Genomic DNA, 15,466 nt, shown 5'->3' on the forward strand with positions numbered 1-15,466 from the left:
AACATCTTCTTCAGAAACCTCACCCTATTTAGTGACAAGAGAGCAGATTGTGTGCATCTGCTGAAGATGAAACAGGTGATAACAAAGAAATACACATGGACAGTTTGGCATAGCTACCATAAAAGAATTAAAAATAGAGCAGGTTAACATTTCAATCAAATTCAGTAACACATTATATAAACAATACCTTAGTTAACAATACATTCACACACAGGTCTCTCATATATAATTTCCCTATTTTTTTAAGGAAAAGAAATATTTACTTGAAAATTAGGTTTTAGTCCTTCTGCACATGTTTCACTGAAAGACTGAGAAAATTAAAAATGAAGGTCATGAGGTATCACTATTTAAAGGACAGACTGGTCTATATTTCTGCTTCTGTACATAACAAAGCATCTTTTGGAGACTGAATCTGAAACTTTGCAGTCCTACTAAATAAAAATAATTTAACTGTTTTGTGTTCAAAATGCTTGCAAATATTTTTTCCCCTTGAGCTACAAATAAAACCAAAGTCAAAGTTTTGCAGTGTGGTAGCTTGCCTGCAACAGCTGCAGCAAAAGGAGAACATTACAACTGGTGATTAAGATCCATTTCTCACTAATCATAACCTTGCAACAAGGTTACTGAATGGGAGTAGAGGAAGGACAGATGGGAATAATTCTCTCAGCACATGGGTTTTTGTAAGGAAGGAAAACTAGAATTCCCTTTTAAAAAATTTATTTCATTTGAAAGGATGGGGGTGGGGGTGGTTTAAGAGAGTAACTTTGGATTCAGGATTAGAACTGAAGTGTCTCAGGCTGAATAATTATTTATTCTCTGTCATTTCTTTGGCTTATTAGCTGAAATTATCTACAGACAAAGGAAAGTAGAAATGATCACCAGAGGTATCATTGAAGTCTTCACTACGTAAACAAAGAACCAAAGAGTTGCCCACAATCAGAGTTTCAATGCTAGCTATTCTTCTTTGCCTATATTTAAGGCATTCCATACAGTAGCAAAAATAAGAAGCCATTCTAAAATGAAGAATATGACATATTATGTGCACCAGTGACACATAAAGACAAATCAATTTTCTTACCCACAATTGTCTTTTTTCATACAATTAGGAAAAATTAATCAAGAAGCACCAGCTTGTTTTGATATATGAACCAATCTTACAAAGTTTGTATGATGAGAACAATAAACTAGTCTCATGTGGAAGAAGGAATAAAATGAATGAGTTAACTACCGCAGTACCCCATTCAGTCACAGTAAATCAGAATGAAGCAAAAAATGTATGGCTTATAAAGGCAAATAATATAAAGAACACATTCACTCCGCTGTTAATTTCTCTTTGGTTGCCCCAATACAGACGGGGGAAAAAAGCCAAAGGAGCAAAAATTCCTTCTTTAATGTGATCATTTCTGAATCCTACCATTCAATTCTAAATTCTTATATGCTACTATAGGGATATGAAGAAGTATCCATCTGAAAAAAATTATAGTATTGTATATTGGCCAAATCTTTCTCTGGAAACCACCTGGATTCTTTCCCAAGTACAAAAGAGTACTCTTCTTTGTCTGTTGCTGTGATCTGTATTTTCCACATCCACTTTAATTCTTAACATCTTCATTTGTACATTGCTTTTTTAAAAAAAGTCATCCATCCCACAAAGTTGCATCCTGCATTTGATATTCCAAATGCCTGCATCTCATTACATTCTATTACCTAGCAATTCCAAGAGATAAAGTTATAGACATTTTGGGTTATGTGGCCAGCAAGAAGCCCTGCTTTATCTCACTGACACTGCATATCCTTATGATCCTGCTTCAGGACAGAAGAGAGTGACAGAAAGATAACAAAAGCAACAGCAACAGGATAGGGATTTGCTAAGTTAAGTCTACTTGAAATGCCTGCCACAGGCAACCACCCAGATGACTTTTAGCTGTATGTGAATGAATTGCTGGTAAAAAGTAGTGATTCTTCTCCACAACACTGAATTTAAGCAGCCTTTCTATTACTCTAAATGAGAATTTAAAGAAAACTTCAGCAAATATGCAAACTTTACAGTTCAAAAATTAACTACTGTAAATTTACTGCTTACTAAGTTTTGAGCCCCACTGAAAGCACTGTGACATACTTCTGTGAAAATATATATAGGACTGAGAAGAAGCTACAACTAGCATTGACAAGAAACAACTAGAACAGTGAAGACCTATTTATATAAACTCATTTTAAAAGTCCACAAGTTGTAAAGTCATATGGAGGATAGATTATACATTTGGTCACAGACATATGTGTAAATACTGCAGCATTTCTATAAAAAGTTGTTTCTAATCTACTGACTATAGAAACAATTGTGTTTATATTTTTTTTTAAAAAACAGTAATCAACCTTTCCTCCTTTGCAAGTGATTCAAAGTGAAAAGGTTTTTAGATAAGCATCTGACAAGAATGAAAGTATGCTCAGTATTCTAATGAAGTTTGATTCTCAATTCTGAAAATCATATACAAATTCACCAATTCGATCAACACATAAATATTAATTGTCCCAGAAATGGAACAAGAAGATCAAGTTATCTAGTCAGAATTGTTCTTCACTGAGCATATTAAAATCTAGCACACAGTAAATGAAAAAAAGGGTTTAAGTCTTCATTTTTTTGTTTCAAGCACCTATGTAATATTCAAGCCACTTGTAGCATTTCATTCCAAGCAACTGTAAATAAATAAATGCTGGAACACTAGTTGTATTTTAGGGTGCAACTCCTCAATAGGCAGTGAGTGCAGTGTGGCTGACAATTCCATATGCTTACCGTGGCATATAGGAGTTGCACCTTTAATCAAAGTGTTGCTTAGCCACAGCAAAATGTAATTGAGCAAGATACACAGTTGTTAAAATTGCAACAATGAGGTCAATATTAGAAATTTAACTGCTATGTCTCCATTGCTTCTCTAGCTGTCTAGAAGTAAAGAATTCTACCAGAATTATTACTGTATAGGGCTTCATTCCTTAGCATCAGATGGTTGTAACTTCCTACTATTAGTTTACTTTCTCTGCAGCTGCAGTTTACTCCATGTTATGCGTACAGTATTACTGCATAGAATAAGAATAGTCAGCCTAAAACCCTGAGGCTCTATGTGGCCCCTAAGTCCTCTGTTTGTGGCCTGGTAGTCACCTCTGGCCATGGTTTCTGAAAATATACAGCACAGTTTCACAGTGGTTTTTTTTTTTTTGAGGTAGGGAATACATGAGCATTTTACTTTCCAAAGTGGAATATCATTGTTAAAAAAGAAAATTCCCAAGCTCCCCACTCAGTGTATGGAATGGCTCCATATGCTTTTTGGCGTCCCTTCCGCTTTTAAGGTTGTCCATCACTAAGTTAAAGAATTCACTCTGATTTCCCTAAACCAAACACTCCGTACTCCATTGGATAACAGGCCTAAGCACTTACACAATGTACAACAGTCATTTTCAGTCATTTTTTTTGCAGTATAGAAAATATCAAAATAATGGTTTAGTGAAACAAGAATAAAAATAGGAGCAGTGTTCATTCTTTTAATGTCATGTCAAGAACACAATCAGCAACGTCCACTCTGCTGTCTTGGGAAGAATAATAAAAGTCTCAGTTCGTCATTTAACATTTAGCAATATTGCTGTTTCTCTAAATTTTCTTATTCCACAAATATGCTTCTTCAGTCTTATCACTATAACTAAGCTTAGCATCCTTTGCCATTAGCTGCAGGATTCTACTGTCACCCATTTCACATTTTTTTCACTTTGATATCATGTGATAAGAATAATGGCAACAGTTACGATAAGAATTATAGTTAGTGCGATCCTACCTACCTATCCCCTTAAGCCTTACTGTGAGCAAGTGCAGTAATTCCAAGTGTAAGATGATAGCATTTTTTGAATATGGACAGAGCTGATGTTGAATATTTAGTATTGGGCACAGCTGTCTAGCCCTGAAGCTGGCTCAGTAATTTTGCACTATTGTTGACTGTAGCCAGGAATCCGAAAACATTAAAAAGATCTCTAAAGGATACAACATCCTAAATTATCATACTGATCTCCTTTCATGGATCCAATGGATTTGTGAATAGACGTTAAAGGTGCTGATATCAATGTTTTAAACTTTCATAGTGCAGGGAACACTAAAATTTAAATATCACTATTTTAGTTGCTCATGAATTTACAGGAAGCGCACAGTGCATGTGAAGAATATATTTGAGTGTGTCAAGAGGCCAGTGTGGAAAAGTACACCCATTCTACTGTGCCCCTGATTTAAAATAAGGTTTGGGTTAAAAAAAAGAATAAACAATGCATTGATCTCAGAAAATGCTAACTTGATCATAAGATAAATTATTCTATGATTCAATGCTATGTGCTGAAGTCTATCTCATAACCTACATCTCATCATTTTCATTATGACAAGGCCATGAGGGGAAAACAAGTGTTTGCTTTCCTTAATTACAGTACCATTTTTTGAAATGTTCAAACCAAAACCATAATTAAATTTACAGCTATGGTTTAAGAATAAAGACAACATTCATCAACCATAGTTTAGCTCAGAACAAATTTTTCTCTAAGCCACAAATAAACCTAACCATAGTTTGTCTTGAGTCAGACATAACAATCAACTGGAACTAGGTAACAGCAGAGGGAAATCATCTATTTTTCCTCCTTACAGATGGACTACATGTCAGTCCTGGGACACGCAAAAGGGGGAACTGAGTTGCCTTGGTCATCATTATACTGGCATCAATTATTCTATGGGCAAACTGTACCACATGGGATACTTACTGTACTTCCTGATGAACATTAAAAAAGGTTCAATACTTTAAAGAAGCATCAACCACTCTCATTTAGAGGGCATGTTTGATGTAGTGCCTGGTTGAGATATCAAACCAGTTGTGCCTTACTCATGAAAACTGTGTGAGTGACAATCCATCTTTCAGCCCCACCTTGTTATTATGGGGAAAAGAAGGTTAGTGCATTATTTATATTGGCTGGAGTTGTAAAAAAATAAAGATGGCATCATTCTCTTTAGCAAATTAACAATACTTTTTTAAAAAAAAGGATTATGAAGACACAGACAACTAAAGGGAGAGTGTAAACTAAAAGCCAAATGAAACATATGTTCATATGAGAAATATGAGATACGAATATAATTTAATAAATGATTATTATATACAGTATCTTATTTGTAAGTGGTAACCTTAAGAATGCGTTTCTTAAAGTGATCCATTTTAAAGTGGGAGAAATTAAGTCCAAAATTTAAAGTCTGAAAGCTACAAACTGTGAAGCATGTAGATTGCCATTCAGAATAATAAAAAGGACAGATTAAAGCTGTTTAATCTGGTATCCATTATAAATTAAAAGATCATAACACTGTTGTTGGTTTTTAAACTGAAAATTCCTATCTTAAGAAAATACACAAAAAGAACATAATCCTGGTTTACACATTACTCTCAGAAAATCATCATGTGCCAGGTTTAATCAGATTTAAGTTTAGGTATATATTCACTGAAGTTTTCCTAGTCGCATATGTCATTGCATGTTAAATTGTCCAGTTTCCACCTAATGATTAGTGTCTCCCAGTAAAGTGTTGGATTAAATGGTCCTTAATTACTATACTTTTAATAACAGGATTACAGTCTGGTATCACTAGGTTAGAAATGCCTTTTAAAGAAACTATTTGATTTATATATATATTAATGAAATACTGTTTCAGATTCATTAAGTACTAAATAGAATACCAGGTTACAATACTTCATTAATGTTCATATTATGATATACACTTACATATAATTTATTTTAGATAAAGTTTACTAGTTTCATGTTTTGTCAGTGACAAGAATATTTATTCTGAGAATTTAAACATGAAAGTTGACAGAAATTGATTGACCATACTAATTTTTCTCCCTCTGGTCTCCTGGGCTTTTAAAAAAATATATAAATACATAATTTGCATAAAAGGGCAACATTATGGTAACAAATATTTGCCATGGGCCATCTGAAAGCTGGTTTGCAAAAGCAGAGAATATAAATAGAACAAATAGTAAATAGTAAATAGAATATATAAATGTAAAGTATGTAGAAAACGCAGATATGCATACACACAGATATATAAGTGACAGTATATAGAATACAGAGTAAATCAAAGAGAAAAGCAATTAAGTTAGGATTACTTCAGTTTCAAAGTCCTTGGCTACAATAAAAAAACCTTTCACAATAGCCATAACTGAATTCCAAACATGTTCACCTGGGCGTTTAGTGAGGGACAGCTAGATCCTGCCCTTCATCACCCCTGCCATCTATCTTTCTTTTACTTTCTTTTTATGTTTTATTAAATATACTATAATCTTTTGTATAATCATTGTGAGCTGTCCATAGTTGTTGAGATTTGGGCAGCGTACAAGTTTAATAAATTATTGTATTGTAGCCCTATCAAGTAGTTTATTTATTTTATAGTGACCAATTTTATAATAGCATTTTATAACAGCAATAGTTATAAAACTTCAGAATTTCACAAAGATAAAACAAAAAATAGTAGAATTACCTAAAGGTCAGATTCAATGAAACAGTTTAGAATAGTCTGCACAAGGACTCCCCCCCCCCGAAAATAGTTGCATATCACCAGTTGTGATATATAACCGTATATCACAACTCTATCACAATGATATATCACAACTTCACTGTATACACTGTATACAGTCATGCTTTTAATCATGGGTGTAATCTGCTTTGCAGTTATTACTAACATTCCACTGTCTCAGACTATCAAAATGAAGAAGGCATCCATAAAAACTATATTGTTTATCTGTTAAAAGGTGCCATTACCTACAGATTATCTTATCTGTGAAAACTGTTTCTCTACATTTTATAGGTAAGCAATTTGTCCTCTCAGTTCTTTGAGATAAGTATTTTAACCCCTACCTCCACCCCCCTCCACCCCGTACCTTTTAACAGGTATTGATTATTTAAAAGCTAGCACTACAGTTTAATCCAGGCAGCAGTTGCATACCACAAGTGACATTCATCCTGCTTTGTTTATGGAATCAATTACAAATAACAGTTGGTTGAGTTTGCATCTCTGATATAAATGTATTAAAAGCCAAATTAAAAATATACTCCAGATAGATTCCTAGGCTAATATATAAATTAAACATTACAAAGGTAATGGCTCAAAAGACACAGATCAAATTTGTTAAATAAGATTCTCTTTAGTTAACTAAAATGCAGTGCAACCATTTCAAGCATACTTTTTCTTATAGTCAACTTTTGGACCTGCTACAACTTTTTTCCCCTAGATGCTTTCACAGTTGGATCTGAATCCATTATCAACTGCTTTCCTGTTCTTAGATAAAGATGTAAAACAGGTATTTAAAATACTATTTTTTTAAAAAAAGAGTCTTTAAAAATAACCCACAGAAACCAGCTACCTTGGGAAAAACAAAGTTTACAGTCAAAGGACAAACAATGTTTTTCTTTTCTGCTTCATTTTTCCATTTCAAATTACCAATGATTTGAATATATTCATAACCTGTTGGGTTCAATTTTAATTTGTTGGTGTGTGGGTGTATAAGTATATATGTATATTAACCCAATATAGAAAAAAACTTGAGGGATATTTTAAACAGAGAAATTATAAACATGAGGATTAAGCTTCCCTCTCTGATTTTTCTTTCTGCTCTTAATTTCTCCTTCTGCAGGCATTATGATTCATTTTTAAAACTTAAAAACAGAGAGTGCTGAAAGCATTGGGAAAAATCATTTCAAGTCCAATCTTTTATAATATCCACATAACAAAGTATATTTAAGATTATATACCTAAGCACCACTGTATCTTTCATTTATCCAATATAATACTGGCATTGCTTATAGAGATCAAATTCCATGAAGAATACCAGTAGGCAGAAGACTGACATGTCCAGAATGATGTGTGACTACTAAGAAAATACCACACCGCCTTGCTGCAATAGGTTTCCAGGAAAATAAGAAACTGTTAGCATTCCCCCCCCCCAATTTATACTCTACTATATCTTAGGAGCTGCAGGCAATACTTGGTGTGTAGCTGTTCCCTTTGAAGCTTATAATAAATGACCCACCAGGCAAGACATTGGCCATCCAGAACAGGAAGCATTATATGCTTCCTGTTTGGGTTAGGACCTTACCTGGACAACAAAAACTTCCTGTATCTACTGTGTTACAATGCGACCTTGTATCCAATTCCTAGGTTCATCCTTCCACTCACTGGATTTCACGGATAATTTTGTGAAACTCTGAGATAGCTGCCAATTTATAAAGTACAACTGGGTTACATAGCATATTAAGCCTAAACCCATACTATGGCTTAGTATGATCTGAGAATATATCATATAAGTGTATTTCACAATATAGACTAGAATAACATTGAGTCTGTACTGTCTTTCTCAACAGCGATAGAAGGATAGGAGTAACTATAATAGAGCAAATAGACAAAATGTCCCAGCAACAACACGGTGTCTATTTTATTCTAGATTTGAAAAGTGACATGAAACAACATGCACAATATTGTAAACGTGTATGGCACATTGAGAGATGTTATGATTCATTAAATGGGTCTCACAGGTATGAAAATCTGGCCTGAATTATGGGTATAGGAAAATGGCAACATATGTAAAAAATGATAACTCTTATTTCTAACAATAAGCATTTCATTATATCTACAAATTTACTAAATGTTCATTATATATTAGGCTAGCCCTTGGCAAACTAATGAAATGGAATGCTAAATATTTAAAAATATCTATAATATCTGTTTTTAATGTTCTATTTATTTTAATTTCAGCTATAGAGTTCTATGATTAAAAGGTATTGTATATTTCACCCACAATGTACAATCGTCTTCCCAGGAAAAAAGTAAAAAGCTTTAAATGATTTCTATGTGCACATGTTTAATGCAAATATCTAAATCCATGTCTTTCTTTAATGAAGGTTCATAGCTTTAAGAGTTGCCTTCCATTTTCCAGGAAAAAGAAAAGTATGTCAGGTCATAGGAACATGTTCAACACATTTGTTCTTTGCTTTCAGGACTGAAGGAGGAAAGACTGTAAAACATTCTGAAATATTTCCAGCATGAATATATTTAACCAACTATTAAGGAATTGCAACAAAGCCATACTAGGAAACTCATGGACATAGCCCATCAATGTCAGCTATATTTTGTTAGTAGGATAAGTGTCTCTGAAAGATTTTGTCTGAAATCTACACATCTGTTCTCTTCTTCCCAGTCCTTACTGGAAAAAACATAACATTTCTGGTAGCAAGCAGAGAACATAATATCTTATGTATACTTTTATTGTCATATATGCCATCTCTGCATCATGTGCCTATCTAGTTTTTAGGTGACATATCTGTTCTGTATATTCTGTGTATTTTTAGAAATTTTTAGAAATTTTAATCCAATTGCAGTCTGACTGAATACGTTGTATACAATAACTCTCTTTAAATGCAAACAACAGTTTATATAAAATTGTACCCAAACTTTCTGTGGCATTCGAACAATACGTTTTCCCCGCAATACCTTAATTTATTAGATTTCTATGCTAAAACTTAATTTAATAGTGATGGTTATAAGCAAGTTACATTTTCATTCCAAATGCAATAAATAAATGGCATAGTTTAGAACTGTATCTTACTAATGTAAGCTCAGCTGATAATTATATGGCAGAGTTTTAGATTAAAGACCACTTGATACTTTTGTTCCAAAAATAAATTTCAATGCAGGTCATTAAGAACTGTAAACAAAGCACTGTCTGTTGTAGTTTTAGAGTATATGAACAAACCTGTGGCTATGAATTCTAAAAGAAATGTTTAATGTTTATCCAACTTTTAGCTGAATAGTTTTACAAATTCTAGATACATGAAAAAATAGTTTTATCATCATCCAGATCTGATACAGTGGTTAAGGCATTAGATTAGAAACTGGGAAACCATAAGATCTAGTCCTGCCTTAGGCACAAAGCTAGCTAGGTGACCTTGAACCAGCCCTAGGAAGAATGCAATGGCAAACCACATTTGAAAACCTTGCCAAAAAAACTTCAATGACTTGTTCAGCCAGTCTCAAGAATTAAACACAATTGAATTGAAGAAGAAAAAATAACATGCTAGTTCTCAGTATACTAAAAAAATAAAGGTGCATTTATTATATCATTACATTTAGGTTGAATATACATTTAGGCTATTGACTGATATCTACAAAGTTCTCCAAAGGTTAACACTGATAAGTGGTTCTTCCAATGCTACGTAACTAATTTAGGATGTTACACTTTTGCTCAGCAAACCATTGGAGGATACAAAAATTGAAAACTAAAGTATTGTTGCTCAGTGGCTCATTTGTATTGAAAATAATGGCTACCAGAAAGGTTTACGAATTGAAGATATAATCCGTTCTATATAATTAAAATATTGCATATCAATACTATTTTTTTTTAATTGTACATTTTACATGTATTGAAAACCTACACCAATTTCAAGGATGTTATAGAAAGTTTTTGTGTTTCATTCTTCATTATTTATAGCAAACCTCTTTCATTATATTTAATCTTTAGCATCAACCATACATTTTTATTTGACCTACATAATAACATTTGATAAAGTCTATATATAGTATATAAATGGTAATAAATTTTTCCGCAAAACTTTCCTTTTATATTGCTATGAAATGCTTGTAGTACAGTATGTGAAATGGACCGTTACAGGCTTGTGTATTTTTATCACACTCAGACTAAGAAGGTAATTTTTTCAGTGTCATTTCTCACACTTATGCATCCAATATAGTTATATCATATTGCTTTGATTTATGTTGACTGACATCTAATCTAACCTATCATTTCAAAACAAATTTTACTAGATTTGGGGGAATTTACTTTCAAATAAACATACATAGGAATCTACCATAAATGTACTTCTCTGTAAACTGACTGGCATCTCAATTTTATATTTAGGGTATTTAGATTATACCATACTGAGTTCAATGGGACTTATTTCCAAGCAATGTGTTTAGGACCACAGTGCATAAATCCAAAACACCTTATAGACGACAATCTAAATTGTGAATCCTGTAAATAAAGGGCATACTAAATTGGGTGGGGGGAGTGAATGAACACAAAATATCACAAATATCAAACATTTGTAATTAAACAAGTATAATTAATCGTTGAAATTTTTTTGCAATTTAAAATTAATAGAAATTAATAGAAAATGTTCCAAGTACAGTATTACTTTTAGAAATCTACATCACAGACAATCAGAAACAATATGTATGTTTGTGGCTGACTCACTAATGTTACAGTAGGCAAAACAATATCCACTGTGCTTTTTAAAAACAGTATTTTGTTTGTAAAATGTGAGAAATTTTGGACAATTAATCAGCAAAAGCAACAAAAAGCTTTTAAATGTTACAATAAAAAATGCCAATTAACTTTCCAAATACAGTATGCAAACACAACTTAATACTCTATCCTAAACAGCTTTGTCAAATGTTCTTGGGAATGAAACAGATTGAAGGCAATACATTTTCTGGTAAATTAGAAAGTTAGCTGAATAGTTGTAATTCTTAAATTTTGTATTCAGCAGCAATGTCAATGATTTCAGTAGAAATTCTCTAAAAATTTGGATATGCCTTGCTTCTGTCTTGCATTCTGTTGTAAATATGTATAGTTAAAAAAAAAAAAGACCACACTTTCGGAATAATCTTAAAGTATTGGCGCATGTGCCAGTTCACCAGGTATTGTGGTATCATAAAATAGAACTTCCTAAGGTTTTATAATCATTGCACAGCCTTTTAAAACATTGTAACTATATATGCTGCATTCTGAATGACTACATCTTTCCCAAAACACATTCTGACTGAAAACCTGAGCTTCCTATATTTCCAACAGTATCCTAACAATGATTAAGCAAAGTATAATACTCCTTATCTAATAAATAGCCAATTAGAAATGAAGGGTGCCTTGCCATGCAGCAGCAATCAGCTTTTATCTCTGTCCAATCAAGTTGACATCTGAACTGCCTAATCCTCTTTTTGTAAGGCACATAAGACTTTGTTGTCACTGTTGGTTTTGTGAATTGTCTATATAATCTGCTCTGATTTCCTAAAGATGACAGATCCTAACAAACAGCCCTGCTTTGCTGCACTGCAGTCAATGCAACACTTGAGATTAAGGTACAGATGAAGGTACTAGGATTTAATCACACCTGTCCACAACTACCACACTGCCTGACACCTCTCAGAAGATTAACTTAAACCAGTTCGGAGCCATAAACCAATCATTATACGCTTAAAATAAAGAAATGTGCTTGTATATGTACACACTTTACATTCAACCTCTTCACCATATTAATCTACTCTATAGTCCATAGGCCTTCTTTATATATATTATAAATGAAAAATTATACCAACAGCCACTTAAAACTTAATTTAATATAAGTTTTAACAATACTGCATAGGGATATCTATCTTTGCTAAATTTGATCTTTATGTTTCCATTTTGCCAAACCATTTATGAGATGGAAGTAGGTAAAGAATATACATCAGACAGATACTTGGAATAAATGCACATTTGCAGTAGAAATGATGAGTGGACAATTTTTGTTTTCATCAATAGGACCTATTTATGCTCTGTATATAAAAAATATCAGAATTTAAACTATCCCAATCTATGGGTTTTTCTTAAAGAAGTGACTTTAGCATGATTGAAAAGTTGGTCTGTGTCCAACAGGTTTAATTCTTAACATTTTTAATGTGAGCATTCTTTCTGATATTTAATATGGAATCATGATGCTCTGAAAACAATGACAAATAAAAAAAAAATCCCGGAATAGTCAAGGAAGGAAGTAAAAATGCCATTGTCTAGTTTGTTAAACACTTAAAAATGACTGATCCATATTTTCTTACTTTGAAATCAATATTGCTTACAAAATATTGATAATCTAGCCTTATGTTAAGAAACGTATTTCTCAGAGTTCTATAGATCTTAGCATCTATGTGATTTAGACTGTGGGTTTATTTTTCATCATAAATAGTATCATAAAGAGAACATATAAGAGTTAGGCAAGTTTGCAGTTCAGACATGCTATTTAAAGTTTATTTCTATTTATTCACCCAATAATTGTGTATTTTATGTGAGACAAAAATAGTTTTATTCCCTAGTTAAGTATGTATCCCTACTTAAAGTATATAGTTTTGTATATTTGTATAATATTAATGAAGTCTGTTATCATCTTGCTATTAGATGACAAAAAAGTATATTTTAATTATTAGTATTAGTACATCATTAAGTTATAATTTTATTGTAAATAAATATCTTTCAATACAGTGTTTTATGATTGTATTATTGCATTTGTAAAATATTCTATAAAGGACAATTCAGACATGTTACTTTAAATAACATAGTCTAATAATAGGTCATATAGTTTTTGTGCAATTTTAGTACGTCCTAATAGGGTATTATTCAGCTCTGAATCTGGAATATTCCATTATTCCATTTCTAATTTATATGCAGTTATATATCACCTGTTACACAGATGTGACTTTAATAATTTAGCATACTTTAAAGAAAATCTAAGGGAGTGTAATCAGTTGGCAGTCTACACTGTTCAACGCACTGTTCGTAACAACCCCAAAGATACTTGTTTCTGGTAATGAGCTTCATTTCATAAACCTTCACTCATTTATATGACTGTCATACAAGGAGTTCTCTGAAACTTAACTCATGAAATGGCTTGCATGTTTCAAAACTAATATTTGAACATACAAGAGCAATTTATTTTGTATAAGAAGTTAAACAAAGTAAAACATATCTGCAATAATACTGACATGACTTATCAAATCCTGAAGATTTTAGTCAGTGCTCCTAATAGCACTAAATAATCTTTATCACATTAAAATGAATGCAATAGCCATTTAAGAATGATAGGAACTGCCTTAACACTTTCTAAATATGTGAATTTTATTGCCTACAACGTCTGATAGTATAAAAATATGGTACTTATTATTTTGATACTAAACTATAGTTTATCAAAGCTTTGTAATGAAAACCTATTAATCATAATGATGCTTCCAGACTATCTGATACAATGCTGAATATATGTTAAAATCTTAAATTTAAAAAAAATCAAAGGAGACTGGTTATACCTGAACACTGCTCTATGCCTTATGGTTTAATATTATTATATTTCTTGCAGGTATCTATGTTATTCAATCTCTACTGAATGCAACTTAAATACAGACTTCAAATATATAGCTAGGGCAACTGGCTCTTAGAACATATTTATATGTTGTACTAAAACTATAAAGGAACTGACACCATTTAAAGACAATTGCTTTTAAAATTCACTAAAAGACATTTCTTCTCAAGCCAAGAATCTTTAGTCTACCTCTAAAATACTGGCAGATTGCCCTTGTGCTTACTTAGCCAACAGTAGCAGATACAAAGTACATGCCATAAGTATCTTATTTAAAGTCCAATCTGTGCTACTTAAAGATAAGACTGCACAACATTCGCAAGTAATATCAATATTAAAGCAGTTATATTATTCTAAAATATGTTTAATAAACAGAAATATTGAAACCAGTTTTATATTAATTGCCAAGTCTGTTAGAAGGCAACTAGATTCTATGAAGAAACTATAACTGCTTTATATTTTTTACAATGAAAGAGTATTCTCTATAGATCTCCCTTGTTCTTGTGTAGTCATCTTCAGCCTGAAGTTTTAATTAATAGGAAAAAAATCAGGCTGCCAAAGTGCAATACAACCTCGGTCAACTTACAGCTAAAGTTAGAAAGACTGCAAAAGTGGAACATTGCTTGCTTTTCCATTCAAATGTTCCAGTTTCCTCCATTTCATAAGGAAGCTTATAAAGGCAAACATGTGTTGGGAGAGATGCTGTGATGAAAACCAAAGCATGAAAAAAAGTGATGTACTGCACACATCGAAGTTTAAAAGGGCATTTGCTCTTATGCCAGGTTATTTCTTCATTGCACTGTTTGATAATTCATGGGACAAGTACTCCAAGGTCATAAGCATTTGGTGAAATGTTAAAAGACAAACAACCCTAGCTCACTTCACAATACCAAAATACACCAATGACGTGCACTAACTTCATGAAACTTTAAACACTCAAGCAGATGGAGGGGAAGAGAGGAAGAAATCCTCAGCAACTTACCTAGGTGACTTTAAGAATGCCACATTCCCTTAAAGCCATCTACTGCTGGATGACTCTATCATCCAAAGGACACCTGACTTTACTGCCACACATACCACAATGCCTATCAATAGACACCCAGCAGTGTCAACACAGCCCTGACTTTTAAACGAATTGCACGTGTACTTACATCGCAAACGTTTGGATGATCAGGCGAGTCCTTGAGATATTCTTTTTTCCCCTCTTCTTGAGAAACAAGAGAGAGAAAGAGAAGTGATTGAACAGAGTGGGGGA

At 32.6% G+C, this 15,466-nt stretch overlaps 1 protein-coding gene across 7 annotated transcripts in view; it reads right to left on the minus strand.

The window, feature by feature from the left end:
* MEF2C (myocyte enhancer factor 2C) overlaps positions 1-15,466 on the minus strand; it is a 191,128-nt gene that overhangs the window by 149,893 nt on the left and 25,769 nt on the right. Inside the window, exon 2 of one of the 7 annotated variants that reach the window (XM_081320818.1) lies at positions 15,363-15,418. The exons of the other annotated variants lie outside the window; for them this stretch is intronic. The gene's annotated coding sequence lies outside the window, so the exon portion shown is untranslated. The remainder of the gene's footprint in view (positions 1-15,362; positions 15,419-15,466) is intronic. 7 annotated transcript variants of the gene reach the window in all.

Source organism: Vipera berus (genome assembly GCF_964194415.1).
Source record: "Vipera berus genome assembly, chromosome: 2".
Classification (NCBI taxonomy): Eukaryota; Metazoa; Chordata; class Lepidosauria; order Squamata; family Viperidae; genus Vipera; species Vipera berus.